The sequence below is a fragment of the Myotis myotis genome, unplaced genomic scaffold (assembly GCF_014108235.1).
Source record: "Myotis myotis isolate mMyoMyo1 unplaced genomic scaffold, mMyoMyo1.p scaffold_m19_p_4, whole genome shotgun sequence".
Taxonomy (NCBI): Eukaryota; Metazoa; Chordata; class Mammalia; order Chiroptera; family Vespertilionidae; genus Myotis; species Myotis myotis.
The window spans coordinates 116,613,257-116,629,156 of NW_023416346.1; the positions used below are offsets into that span (position 1 = coordinate 116,613,257).

Below are 15,900 nucleotides of genomic sequence, written 5' to 3' on the forward strand. Positions count from 1 at the left end.
ACCTCTCTCTTTCCTGTCCACTTAATTAAACATTCTGGTTATAAGGAATTATCAGAGTATTGATACAAACATTCTTAGAACTCATTTGGGGCTATGAATCATTAGTGTTCCCACCAGCCAAAGTAAACAGATTTCAGAGAATATAAGAATCATTTAGTAAAGTCATTAGAAGGGTTATTACTTAGAAGTGAGGCTAAATTAGCATCTATAGCTGCCCTTTAAAAAGTCTTAAAACAAGCTTTGGAATGATAAAACTTATCCATAAGTGAACTGTCAGAGGAACAAAGCCCAACACACTTTAAAGAAATATAACTTAATCCAACACTCAACAATGTAAACTTCATACTGTTCAGCATCCAATAGAAAGCTACTAGACCTGTGTAAAAGTAGGAAAATGTGACACGTAACCAGAAAAAGAAATTAGTTAATAGAAAGAGACTAAGAAATGACAGAGATTATGGAATTAACAAACAAGTACATTAAAATCACAATGGAAAATGTGATCAGAATTTTAAGAAAAAACAACATGATAAGGAAAAAATAGAAAATATAAAGAAAAGTCAAATTAAATTTATAAAAATTAAAAACACAATATGTGAAATAAGAAATTCCCTGAATTGAGTAAACTACAGGTTAGATAATCAGAAAAAGAGAATGGTAAATTTAAAGACATAAATAAAAATTATCCAAACAGAAGCACAAACATAAAAAATATGGGGGGGAAAACGAAACTCAATGACCTATGGAACAATATTAAGTGGTCTAATAGAATAATTGGAGTCTTAGAAATAGAAGAGATAGAAGGAAGAATAGAAAAATTATTTGGAAAAAATGGCTTAAAATTTCCAAATTTATGTAAACTATAAACACACAAAATCAAGAATATCAACAAATCCCATGTACGATAAACAAAAATAAAATCACAGGAAGCCATATTATAATCAAACTGTTAAAAAGAGGAAAGGTTAAATGCAGCCAGAGGAGGGTGGGGAAAAGGTGCATTACAGATAGAGGAATAAGAATAAGAATTACAACAGATTTCCTGTTAGAAACCATTCAAACCAAAGGCAACTGAATGACATCTTTAAAACACTAAAAGGAGAAAAAAAACTGTCAACCTAGAATTATCTACCCAATGAAAATGTCTTTCAAAAATGAGTAAGGGAGACTTCTGGTTTCAGCTCCAAAATGTAAAAAACTCAGAAGTTTGCCCTGACTGGTTTGGCTCAGTGGATGGAGCGTCGGCCTGTGTACTGAAGGGTCCCAGGTTCGATTCTGGTCAAGGGCGTGTGCCTTGGTTGCAGGCACATCCCCAGTGGGAGAAGTGCAGGAGGCGGCTGATCGATGTTTCTCATCAATGTTTCTAGCTCTCTATCCCTCTGCCTTCCCGCTATAAAAAAAATCAATAAAATATATTTTAAAAAAACTCAGAAGTTTGCCCTAGCTGGTTTGGCTCAGTGGATAGAGCATTGGCATGTGGACTGAAGGGTCCCAGGTTTGATTCCAGTCACATGCCTGGGTTGCAGGTTCAATCCCCAATATGGGGCATGCAGGAGGCAGTTGATCAATGACTATCTCTCATCATTGATGTTTCTATCTCTCCCTCTCCCTTCCTCTCTAAAATCAATAAAAATATATTAAAACAAACAAAAACTCTCAAGTTGTCACACCTGTTCTTACAACAAGAATAAGCAGGACAAATTGAAAACCAAGACTCTTCTTGGACCCATCAGAGAACTGAGATTTTAGGGCAAGCCACAACATTGAAATCTGGAGAGACAGACAAATTCAGAGAGGCACAGCCAAGATCTGTTTATCTGGAGCAAAAGCTACGGGAGCTATAAACTGGTAGGAACACTTACTGGTAGTTTTGACAAATTGCTGGAGAATGAGCATGGACTATTGTGAAAACAAGAACTCTCTGGGTGCTGCATCATGGGGGTGGAGGCACACTCTCATAGGCTCTACCTTCAGGAACCCAATCAGGTTTGCATAATGAAGATCCAAGATATATCCACTCATGGCTCTGGCAGGAGGAAGGGAAGAATAAACACTATGAAACAGGCCCAGAGCCTTCATCACAATGAAGGCTTACTCTCCAAAAGAAAATACTTTTCCAAAGCTTTATCTCAACTGGGAGAAGGGCATTTCTCCCACCCTAGCCACTTACAGCATTCCTGTCTCAAATCAAAAGAGAATTTTTTGAAATAAAATCTATACCTCTGGAGAAAAACTTGTGGTGGTCACAGCCCAGAGACACGGGCCCACTAAATAATTAAATCAAAAGTCAAAATAAAAACTTGCTCACAAAGCCTTCTTCCCTTTTGAGGCCCAAACCATTTTTTCCTTCTTTTTAAGCAATCTGCAAGTTTATTTATTTTTTTCTTTATTGTTGAAAGTATTACATATGTCCCCGGTTTTCCCCCATTGACCCCTTCTAGTCCACCCCCGACCCCTACCCCAGGCCTTCACCACACTATTGTCTGTGTCCATGGGTTAAGCCTATATGCATACAAGTTCTTTGGTTGATCTCTTCCCACCCACCCACACTTGCCCTCCTTCCCTCTGAGATTCCACAGTCTGTTCCATGCTTCTATGTCTCTGGATCTATTTTGAACATCAGATTATTTTGTTCCTTAGATTCCACATATGAGTGTATTCCCTGGTTAATTAGAATAGTGATACAAATGTCTTTTAGCTAAAGAAGCCATTTTCTCTACTTCCCATTACATTTATCACTGCTCTACAATATATTTCTCTTTTGGTCGTAAATAATGGGAATGAGTTATTGGTCTTCTCAATAGTTGTTGAGATGACTACGTGCGCCTTATAATGGGCCAGAGGCATCTGACAAGTAGGTCTACTACTTGATTTGAACATGATACTTAATAAAGATGATGATAAAATCAACAGTCATCCTACATCTTAAAGATAACCACATGCTATGTGCTCTTGGGCCAATCTTGGGTTACTATCAACTAAACAGAAATATTAATTTATATGATACATATAATCAGCCTTACTGTGGAACTGTGTACAGTATCTTTACAGAACACAATATACATCTAGAGTCTAAGAAAAGAAATTAAAGTAACCCTTTATTCAATCTGCCAAGGGACTATAGAACCTTGTAATTATCTGGTTTTAGATAGAAGAGATACATTGCAATTGGATACACATGAGGGCACAGGTTTATGCCTCCAATGGCAGACAGCAGAAAAAAATTCTAGAGTGCAAGCTTTCTACCAGACCCTTTTAATTTATTTCCCCCAAACACATCAAATTTTAATGCTCTATCTCTGACCCAGTATGTTCACTTTTTTATGAACTTATGATTAACTAGTACCAAAGCAGCAGGAGCTACATGTTCTTCATTTAAAACTAAATTTTACTCATAGAAGTTATAACCCATAAATACTGGGTGAAAGAAAACAAATGAGGAATGAAAGTATTTTAAAAAGACAAATGAGACTAGAAAATGTAGGCTTGCACTATAATTACCAGAGCATCTGGAATTCCATGAGCCAAATCTAGTCAGTTCCAACCCTGGGCAATCTGAAAAGCAGGGTTCAAGAATTAACTATATCAACTACTGCCAAGTAGCTTGGCCCCCTAAATTAGTATGGTCTCTTTCAGGCTATGTTGTAATTCACAGCCTTGGATGGAATGGTAACAGTGCTTACAAGAGGTACTTTTATATCCCTTTTATTCAAAGACTGTAAGATGTAACATTACAATTCATGTGCCTAAACATTATGGCTAGGACCTGGACTTTCACATGGCAGGGTCCCTTGGTCAGGTAGCTTATTCATTTTGAACACTCTCCCTACTCAAAATGCACCCTGTAGTTACTGAGATAATTTGGAAAAGATTTGTTAAAGTTGATGAATATATACTGACTTACATGCTTCCCCAAAGGATGCAACTTGGCATTATCAAAAGAGAACTGAAGTTCCAAAGAAATTCATCACATCCCCCCTTTTTAATATATATTTTTAATTGATTTCAGAGAAGAAAGGAGAGGGAGATAGAAACATCAATTATGAGAATCACAGATAGGCTGCCTCCTGCATGCCTGCTACTGGGGATTGATTCAGCAACCCAGGCATGTGCCTTAACTGGAATCAAACGGTGACCTCCTGGTTCATAGTTTGACATTCAACCACTGAGCCACACCAGCAGGGCCCCCACCCTTTTTGTGTTGCTATCTTTCCATTACATTTTATAGTAACAATGTTATGTTCATTTCAGAACCAAACTCAGTCAAACCCATTATCATCAATACCACTGCAATTCATTTCTAAACATATTATCTTAAAAAGATAAGTCCTGCCAAAACCAGTTTGGCTCAGTGGATAGAGCATCGGCTTGTGGACTGAAAGGTCCCAGGTTCGATTCCGGTCAAGGGCATGTACCTGGGTTGCGGGCACATCCCCAGTGGGGGATGTGCAGGAGGCAGCTGATCGATGTTTCTAACTCTCTATCTCTCTCCCTTCCTCTCTGTAAAAAATCAATAAAATATATTTTTTTTAAAAAAAGATAAGTCCTTGCACATGTTAGTAAATGCTTAAAATTATTTAAATTCCCTCTCAATGCTGGAAAAACACATAATAAATATAAACCAGGAACTCTGTACTTCTAGAATGTCTAATAAACTTTGGTTTGCCTTTTTCAAAAATTGAGCCCATTTTTTCATGTTCTGCGGGGGAGCTAGGTGTGTTCAATGTTCCACAAAAGTAGATTATTCTGTATTCTCTTCCATGGTGATGCTCTTCTACCTTCTTAAAATTCAAGCACTTGTTTTCAGCACTGTTTAATCTAGAGTTTTATCACTTTCAGACAAATTAATATATACATATTATATTTTATATGTTGGTCAGTTTCTGGGAAGTAAAGACCTCAGATCTATGTCTTTGTATCACTGAATCTAAGAGAGTACTGAAGAGTGCTGATTAATTGGTAATTGTCTCACACCTAAGTCTGGAATTTGGCAATAGTGACAAGAGGGTCACATCCAAATTTCAAATAAGGCAAGTCAGAATCCAAGAAAGCAAGCATACGCTCAATCAATAGTTATTGAGTGCTGATTATTTCTCAGGCATGAAGATACGTAGATAAAGAAAATGTGACTTCCGTTCTCAAGGATCTTACCATCTAAAAGAAGTAGAGATAAGCAATTCAATGTTGTGTGATAGTGTCATAAAAACAATGCTTTGAAAATGTCATCATTATCATCACCATCATCATCATCACCACTACCATTTATTGAGTACTTAAAACAGACCAAGTGCCGGGAGCCGGTCCATCCTTGCTGTTTCAAGGGACCTGGCATATATGGCATACTGTTCTTAATATGTTTGCTCACCTTCTTGGCACTATGTGTTTTAACCAAGGTCTCCTCTCTGAGAAAGGTTGTTTCCCCAGGTAGGGATTTTCCCCTGAAGTTAGGGAGGGAATAAAACCCCTTAACTAAGTGCCAGGCAGGTAATTAATCACTTTAACTATGAACAATCATGCTTAAGCTATATAATCTTTACTCCCTGGAATGGAGATAAGAAACGCCCTAACCTTTGGAATAGAGATTGATAGGATTGGAATCAACTGGTATAAATACAGATGTAACAAGACAACAGGACACAGAACCTACACAGAACCTAGAGACAGAAGAACTTCGCTGGAGAGAACATGGCAAAAGATCCTGGACAGAAACTGGCCACAGAACCTAGAGACAGAACCTAGCGAGAGAACCTGGCTGAAGAACCTAGAGATAGAACCTGGCTACAGAACCTGGATAGAACATGGCAAGAGAACCTGACTAGAACCTGGTGACTGAACCTGGCTAGAGAACCTGAACAGAACCTGGCTGGAGAACCTAGCAAGAGAACATGGACACAGAACCTGGCTGGAGATCCTAACCAGAACTTCTCTGGAGATCCAGACCAGAACTTGGCTGGAGATCCTGGCTAGAGATCCTGGCTAGGCTGCTGATCAACTGAACGCTGTCTCCGTGTCATTCCTTCTTCGCCGACTCTGTCCACACCTTTGAAGACCCCTGGACCTGCTGGGGCTGGACCCCGGCAACCAAGCACTATTCTAAGGACTTTATTTTTAAAAAATATATATTTTTTATTGATTTTTTAGAGAGAGGAAGGGAGAGGGTCAGAGAGTTAGAAACATCGATGAGAGAGAAACATCGATCAGGTGCCTCCTGCATACTCCCAACTGGGGATGTGCCCGCAACCAAGGTACATGCCCTTGACCAGAATCAAACCTGGGACCCTTCACTCCGCAGGCTGATGCTCTATCCACTGAGCCAAACCGGTTAGGACTTTAAATATGTAACTTTAAATTACATGCTTATAACAGTCCCATGAGGTAGGTTTATCCATAGAAAGATCAAATACTATGCTAAAAGTCACACAACTGGTAAGGGGTAGAACCTGGCTTCAGATCCCAGCAGTCTTGACCCAAGTGTCCAAACTCATAACCACTAGGTAATAATGCCTCTCATAAACCGCAAGCAAATAATTGTGTTAGTGGATTAATATGCAAGGTCATATAAAAGGATTTCCAGGGAAGGTGACATTTATTCTGGTTAACCCAGGAACAAAATAATGAGTTGAATCTGTGGCCATCCTTTTAGATCCAACCTACTTTCAAAAATTAACTTTTTATTTTGGAATAATTTTAGATAGTACAGGCAATAAAGAGAGCTCTCTTATATCCCTTCACCCAATTTACCCATCTAACATCTCCACAATATAGTTGTCAAAACTTAGAAATCAACCAACGTTGCTATTAACTAAAGTCTAAGAAACTTTATTTCATTTCACCACTTTTCCATTAGTGTTCTCTTTCTGTTCCAGGATCCAATCCAGAATACCACACTGCATTTAGTTGTCATGCTCCCCAGTCTCTTCTGATCTGTGACAATTTCTCAGTCTTTCCTTATTTTTCATGACCTTGATGGTCTTGAGAAGTACTGACCTGGTTTCCTGTATAAAGTCCCCCAATCTGGACTTTTCAGAGGTTTCTCTCATGATTAGACTGGGGTTAGGAGTTTGGAGAAGAATATTACAGAGATGAAGTGACCTTCTCTACTTACATCATACTAGATGGACATGACATTCTCGTGATAGCACCAGCTGAGATTAACTCCCCTCACTTGGTTAATGCAGCATTAGCTAGGTTTCTGCGCTGTAAAGTTACAATTTTTCCCTTTTTCTAGTCCATTCTTTGAAACCAAGTCACTACATCTAAAGCAAGCATGTCAAACTCAAAGGCTAACATGGACCAAACAAACATGGTTTAAGTTTATGTGGGCCGGAAAAAAAACAAAAGCTTCAATTTTCATAGAAACATAGGTTTATTTTGATAGAGACATGCTGAATACAAAGGGCTGAAATAAATGAGTCATTAACATAAAATAATAGAACATTTTAATAAAAATTAATATTTTTTCTTGAACATTAACTTACCAGACACTGAATAACTACACAAATTAATAAGCGTAATGCAAATAAACCTATTTTTCTTGTTCTCCGAAAGCGAAATATTTCCTGTTGCTCACACCAAACAAGTTAGTACAAGACTAATGATGTGGCAATCGGCTCTAAAATGTTCTCTGGTGGTATTAGTGGAGAGAAATGGTACGCCTGTGCGAAAGGCACGTAAGGGAAATGAATGCAACACGATTCTAGTAATCAGTCATTAGCAAACGTTGCAGTTCGTTTTTAATAATTATGTATAACAGGATATTATAAAAATTAAGTTATGAAATTTTTATTAAAACATTTCTTACATACCATTATTATTGCTGGGCCACAAAAATATTCATATGGGCCGCATGCGGCCCATGGGCTTCAAGTTTGACATGCTTGATCTAGATCAAATTTAGCTGGGGTGGAAAATCAAGGTCCACTTCCTGAAGGGGGGGTGTATGCATATACTATAACCAACTTGTTTTAAACCAATTAAAACAATAGCCTTGACCACATAGGGCAAGATGACTGAATTAAATGTCTGGACTTCAAACTTCTGACAAAATTTCCATGAACCTCAGTGAAGGTAGGTATAAAGTAGTACAGATAATTTACCTTAGTCTCAGAGTTATCATTAGAATCAAATGCTATGCTTCTTAATTCATAAATCTTGAGATAATAAACATTATGGACTTTATTCCAATAAAATGCACATGATATACACAAATTTTCATCTATGATTAGCGGTTCTCATCCTTGAATCCCCAATAAGAACCCTGCGCTAAACTTGTAGTCCTAAAAGGTTAAGTCTGATCATACTACAGATAACACCATTTCACTGAAGTAAGTTTGCAGGGAAACAAAGCAAAACCGGGATAAATCCAAAAAAAATAAGAAGCCTATTTCATCTCATTGAAGGCCTGACACTAGACAGAATCACAGAAAGATGTCAGTCCAGCAGGGGTTTATATCACATACTCACCTGGCTCATCCAGTGTCTACACTGCAAACCCCATGACACAGGGCAGGCATCAGATGGGGCTGGGCAAGTTGGGAGCCATTCAGACTTAAAGACCACAGCTTTCTTGGCTTTAGCATTTGAGGAAGTGTAGTTGGAGCTGAGACAGCCATTGCAGCATGACTTTTTAAGCACACAGTATTTATAATTTTAAAACCTAACCATTAAAAATAAAAGATCTGTAGGCAGAGATTATTTTACAAAAGATAAAAAGATTTATTTTAAATTTTTACTTAGAGGACTGTAGTGTTTAATAAAACTGTTCTTTTACAAATTATTTAAAACTAATTAATGCTTATAATTCTTCAGGCTCTGCCCACAGATGACACACATATTAACTTTATCTGCTGAAGCGAATGAGTAAATTGCATTTAAATACCAATATTATAGGTCTATTTGTTCTGAAATCTTCCTCCCAAAGATTTCTCCGCCCTCTTGCCTCCCTATTCCAAGCCAAGAAGGTCACTCATTCTTACTGTAGTGCAGAACTTTTGTTTTAGATGTTACTGTTAGTCATCGCATTAGTCATTTGCAACTTCCTTGAAGCAATATTGAAAGCTTCTTTGCCAACTCCATTAGATGGGAACTAAAATCACCCCTTCTCCACTTCAGGGTCTGCCGAACTCTCAACCCAATGACTTGCAGGATGTATATGTGAAATGCAGTATGCCCAGAGGAGAGGAAAATAGCAGCTAGAAACAAGTGACAGTACACTGTTGCAAAATTAAATAAAAGTTATTAAAAAAAAAAACAAGAGGCTCATGAAGCAGCAAGGAGTGGGTATTGTAGCTCATAGCAGCCATATATATATATATATATATTATTGATTTCGGAGAGAGGAAGGGAGAGGGAAATAGAAATAGAAACACCAATGATGAGAGATAATCATCGATTGGCTGCCTCCTGCACGCCCCACACTGGGGATGGAGTTTGCAACCCAGGCATGTGCCCTGACTGGGAATCGAACCATGACCTCCTGGTTCATAGATCAACGCTCAATCACTGAACCACATCAGCTGGGCAGGTTTTATTTTTTAAGGAAAAAATAAAAACCTCATCCCCGTACCTCTCCTTCTTCCTATGCCTTCCAAACAATATGATTATTTCAGGGGATATAATTTTACATTTCAATTTCTTCCCAACACAAGGCGGAAAAAAATTGCAAAACTGGAGTCTGAAACCAGAAAGTCATGCAGAGCTTTGTGTGTGCTTAGGAGGGAAGGAGGGAGTGATGAACAGAAAGGAGGCAGAAACCCATTGTGCTGCTCTGGTCTGCAGCCAAACCATCCCACTTATTCCTGCTTCTGGTGCCTCAGGGAGTTTGTTTTTCAAGCTTTAAATGGCAAAAAAAGAAAAATATATAGAGAAATGAGGAAAATGATATTATTTAGTCCTATCCCAGCAATCTATGACAGATAAAGACAAAGTCATGTGATTCACTTTTTTTAAAAAAAATCTTCTATGAAAGATATTTTCATATGAATTTGCTGTATTCTCTAAAGATCTAACAACCTCAATTCTTTGATGTTAATATCTGGACTTGGTTTTTAATTTTTCCCAACATTCAAATAAGGGTTTCTTGCCCCCACTTTGCACATTTGGAAGTAAAATAAATGAACATATCTGCTGGCATCTCAGAAATAAGTCTCACCCTAACCAGTTTGGCTCAGTGGATAGAGCGTTGTCCTGCAGACTGGAGGGTCACAGGTTCGATTCTGGTCAAGGGCATGTACCTTGGTTGCAGGCACATCCCCAGCATGGGGTGTGCAGGAGGCAGCTGATCGATGTTTCTAACTCTCTATCCCTCTCCCTTTCTCTCTGTAAAAAATCAATAAAATATATTTTTTTAAAAAAGAAATAAGTCTCATAGAGTCACATGCTTCATTAGACCCTGACAGGACAGTGCCGTGTATGCTGGGACACAGAGGGCCAGCAGTTAGCAGATGCATTATAAAAGGTCAGTCTCAATCTGCTGATGTCCCTGAAGGCCGGGGACCTTCTCTTTCAGAAAACTGCTCAGTCCTAGAATGCTGCAGGCTTTACAAAAGTCAGTTTGCCCTTCTGTGTGTAGGACGATTTTCTTTTCATGAAAACGTATATTTAAAAAAGTCATGGATTAGCCATTAAGTCTTTCCAAATAAGTGTTACCAGAACATAATGAAAGGATAGTTAACCATTTGGCCTGATTATGTTCTTCCCAATGGTGACCTCTCTTGATATATGATAGATAGATAGATGATAGATAGATAGATAGATAGATAGATAGATAGATAGATAAATAGTTGGATGATAGATTATTTTTGAAATCTACATAATAGATAATGTCTACTGTATGTTGCTGGGGTCCAGCCCCAGCAGGTCCAGGGGTTCCCCATAGGTGAGGAGGGAGTCGGCGAAGAAGGAATGACACAGAGACAGCGTTCAGTTGATCAGCAGCCTAGCCAGGATCTCTAGCCAGGATCTCCAGCCAAGTTCTGGTCTGGATCTCCAGCGAAGTTCTGCTTAGGATCTCCAACCAGGTTCTGTGTCCATGTTCTCTTGCTAGGTTCTCCAGGTTCTCCAGCCAGGTTCTGTAGCCATGTTCCCTCGCTAGGTTCTCCAGCCAGGTTCTGTGTCCATGTTCTCTTGCTAGGTTCTCCAGGTTCTTCAGCCAGGTTCTGTCCAAGTTCTCCAGCCAGGTTCAGTTACCAGGTTCTAGTCAGGTTCTCTTGCCAATTTCTGTAGTCAGGTTCAGTCCAGGATCTTTTGCCATATTCTCTCGCTAGGTTCTGTCTCTAGGTTCTGAGGCCAGTTTCTGTCCAGGAACTTTTGCCATGTTCTCCAGCGAAGTTCTTCTGTCTCTAGAGAACGTTCTGTGTAGGTTCTGTGCCTAGGTTCTGTCTCTCTTCGTTCTGTCTTCTTACATCTGTATTTATACCAGTTGATTCCAATCCTATCAATCTCTATTCCAAAGGTTAGGGCGTTTCTTATTCCATTCCAGGGAGTAAAGATTATGTAGCTTAAGCATGATTGTTCGTAGTTAAAGTGATTAATTACCCACCTGGCACTTAGTTAAGAGGTTTTATTCCCTCCCTAACTTCAGGGGAAAATCCCTACCTGGGGAAACAACCTTTCTCAGAGACCTTGGTTAAAACACATAGTGCCAAGAAGGTGAGCAAACATATTAAGAACAGTATGCCATATATGCCAGGTCCCTTGAAACAGCAAGCATGGACCGGCTCCCGGCAGTATGTGACATTATGTATATTTAATGATATATATATATATATATATATATATATATATATATCATAATATATAATAAATATATAACATTCCACTGTACATATTATATTTTAAGCATCTAGCAGCAGTTTGACCACATCTAGCTTTCTCAAACTTATGAAAATACAAATGTTTTATAGTGAGAACAAAAAATGTACTGTTAGGAACCTAGTTTATATTTCTATGACTGTGTTATTATATCAGGAGTAAGTAATATAAACCTTGGGTTTAAGTAAACAAAAACAAGATAACAATAAAGGAGCCTTACTGACAAAACAATGTAAATCCATTGGTTTATTGTCAAACAAGTTTTTAAAAATATATTTGTATTGATTTCAGAGAGGAAGGGAGAGAGAGATAGAAGATAGAAACATCAGTGATGAGAAAGAATCATCAATCATCTGCCTCCTACACACCCCCTACTGGGGATTGAGCCCACAACTCAGGTATGTGCCCTGACTGGGAATCAAACCATGAACTCCTGGTTCATAGGTCAACACTCAACCCCTGAGCCACACCGGCTGGGCATCAAACAAGGTTTTGTTACTCTAGCAAATGCTCCATTACAAAGTGGGTTGATCTCTTCTATAGCCAAATAAGACTTTTAAATTTTATCAATAAGATGCTAGGTATCAAAACTCCCAACACCTAGTGTTAAGTCTTTAACTTTTTGTACTAAAGCACTTGTAAGTATATCAACACCAATTAGACAAATAATTATATATGGCATTGCAAGTAGTTCCAATTCATGCCAATATTTCCAGGAGTGTGGAAACTCACCAAAAATCATGGCAGTGATAGAGAATGAGTTGTTAACTTTTCACCAAAAAATGCATTCATCCATTTACAATTCATTATGTGCCAAAGACATGCCACTGTTCCAGGTGTAAAATGTCACACTAGGTCTAAACTCTGTCCTTGAATGTTTTGCTTGAGTATACTTAATCCTCTGATTGGGTTTCACTGAGCATTTGAGGCTCTATAAACTTAGAGAAGCCAACGTACAAAGTCTTTTCTGTTTAATTTTCACTAATTTTCAGAACCATAAAGCATATCTTTATGTTTATGAAAAATGTATAAAGTACAGATGCTTCTCAACTCATGATGGTGTTACATCCCAATACACCCATTGTAAATTTAAAATATAGTAAGTAAAAAATGCATTTAATTCACCTAACCTACATCATAGCTTAGCCCAGCCTACCTTAAACGTGCCCAGAATATTTACATTAGACTACAGTTGGGCAAAACCATATAACACAAAGCCTATTTTATAATAAAGTATTGTATAATTTCAGGTAATTTATTATGCATGTGGTTTTGCATCATCGTAAAGTTGAAAAAAGCATAAAGCAAACCATTGTAAGTCAGGGACTATCTATATTGTAATTCCCTTAAAACTACAACCTTCTTTTCCTTTAATAATTTGAGGAGAATCTCTATCAGACCTCTCTACTATTGCTTTTCTCAAATTGCTGATATATATATATATATATATATATATATATATATATATACACACACACACACACACACACACACACTAAAGGTCTGGTGCATGAAATTCGTGCATGGAGGGGGGTTCCCTCAGCCCAGCCTACACCCTCTCCAACTGGAGACCCCTTGGGGGATATCCCTCTTGCAATCTGAGACCACTGGCTCCTAAATGCTCACCTGCTGCCTTCTGGATTGCCTCTAACTGCCTCTGCCTGCCAGCCTGATCACCCCCAACTGCCCTCCCCTGCAGGCCTGGTCTTGCCCCCAACTGCCCTCCTCTGCTGGCCAATTTGGTTCTGATTGGGAGCTTTCTATGCCAGTCAGCATCAAAAGCTCCACCTCCTAAGCAGCCATTGGCTCCCCACAGCACCCAGATTTGGTTCTGATTCATCAGTTTCAATGTCAGTCAGCATCAAAAGCTCTACCTGCTAGGCAGCCATTGGTTCTTCACAGCACCCACATTTGGTTCTGATTAGTCAGTCTCTATGCCAGTCAGCATCAAAAGCTCCGCCTCCTAGGCAGCCATTGGCTCCCACAGCACCCAGATTTGGTTCTGATTGGGAGGTTTCAATGCCAGTCAGCATCAAAAGCTCCACCTCCTAGACAGTCATTGGTTCTTCAAAGCACCCATATTTGGTTCTGATTGGTCGGTTCCTATGACAATCAACGTCAAAAGTTCCGCCTCCTAGGCAGCCATTGGCTCCCCACAGCACCCAGATTTGGTTCTGATTGGTCGGTTTCTATGCCAGTCAGTGTTAGAAGCTCCGCCTTCTAGGCAGCCATTGGCTCCCCACAAGCAACCACTTTTGGTTCTGATTGGTCAGTGTCTATGCCAGTCAACATCAGAAGCTTCACCTCCTAGGCAGCCATTGGTTCTTCACAGCACTCACATTTGGTTCTGATTGGTCAGTTCCTATGACAATCAACGTCAGAAGCTCCGCCTCCTAGGCAGCCATTGGCTTCCCACAGCACCTAGATTTGGTTCTGATTGGTCGGTTTCTATGCCAGTCAGCGTCAGAAGCTCTGCCTCCTAGGCAGCCATTGGTTCTTCACAGCAACCACATTTGGTTCTGATTGGTCGGTTCCTATGCCAGTCTACATCTCTGGGCCTATCTCCAGGCCTGATCAGAGAGGCAGGGCTGAACAGCAGCCCCCAGGAAGGCCAGGAGAGAAAGACCCGGCTGCTGGAAAAGCCCAGAAAGAAAGAGAGGCAAGTACTAATCAACAGCTGCCACTGAGGCTGTGGATCAGACTCTGCCTCTCTCTCTGGGTCCCAGTCCCCTGGCCCGTCAGTGCTGGGTTGCCAGGCTGCAGCTGGGCAGTCAGTGCTGGGTCGCCACAGCAACCCAGCACTGACTGAAGGACTTCTGGGTTGGTCAGCCTTTGGTAGTGATCCATGGTTACAACCCTGGGCTTTTATATATTAGGAGATAGATAGATAGATAGATAGATAGATAGATAGATAGATAGATAGATAGATAGATAATAGATAGATTCCTCACCCAATGATTTTTAGAGAGAGTGGAAGGGATAGGGAGAGACACAGAGAGAGAAACATTGATGTTAGAGACATATTGATTGGTTGCTTCCTGTATGCACCCCAAACAGGCTGGGGATTGAGCCTGAAACCAAGATACATGCCCTTGACTGGAATCAAACCCGGGACCCTTCAGTCAGCAAGCTGATGCTCTACCCACTGAGCAAAACCGGCAAGGGTGATATTTTTGTTTGATGCCTCCTCTCTTTAGGACATAATCTGTTGATGTTAGCAGCAGCCTGGCTATTTACCTTGTGAAATTCTACATCACTGGAGGTAGATAAATCCACCAACCACAAAAATCCCAGCTTTCAATTCCAGAACTAATGAGACAACAGTACTAGAAGTACAAATAAGGGCATTTTCTACCTTTTTTCTGCAGCCAAGTTCAGAATATGAGATCAAGTTGCCTGCTTTCCAGTAATTAGAGCCAAAGGAGCCAGCCGACTTCTTCAAAGACACTTTATAAGGAGAATTTGCCCAGCCTGTTTAGCTCAGTGGTTGAGTGTCAACCTATGAACCAGGAGGTCTTGGTTCAATTCCCAGTCAGGGCACATGCCCAGGTTGCAGGCTCAATCCCCAGTAGGGGGCATGCAGTAGGCAGCTTATCAATGATTTTCTCTAATAATTGATGTTTCTGTCTCTCCCTTTCTCTCGGAAATCAATAAAATTATAGATTAAAAGAAGAATTTGTTCAGTGTCTGCCTTCCCCCAGAAGTATCTTGAAATGAAAGGATCCAAAAGAAAACATAAAAACTTAGATACATTGTGCTTGCTTCGGCAGCCCATATACTAAAATTAGAACGAAACAGAGAAGATTAGCATGGCCCCTGAGCAAGGATGACATGCAAATTCACAAAGCATTCCATATTTTTTAAAAAAACAGATTCATTCACCAGTTCCAATAGAAGTCTCTGTTAGGAATGGCTGCATTTTTACTCTTACACACCTATTTCAAATAATAGATTTTAAAAATCCAAACCCTAAAACTTTCTTGAAAAGGCCACAAGAGCTATTGAAATAGTGACATTTTACTATAAATTATTTTCTACTGATCAACTTCGCTTCTTAGAGATACCAAAGTTTTAGTCACCAGCCTCAAA

General features: G+C 39.5%; 1 non-coding gene across 1 annotated transcript; it reads left to right on the forward strand.

Annotated features, from left to right (window-relative positions):
- Nucleotides 1-15,565: 15,565 nt before the first annotated feature.
- LOC118654801 lies at nt 15,566-15,672 on the forward strand. The gene has a single exon (XR_004967068.1). It is a non-coding gene; the product is annotated as a U6 spliceosomal RNA (small nuclear RNA).
- The last annotated feature ends 228 nt before the right edge of the window (nt 15,673-15,900 follow it).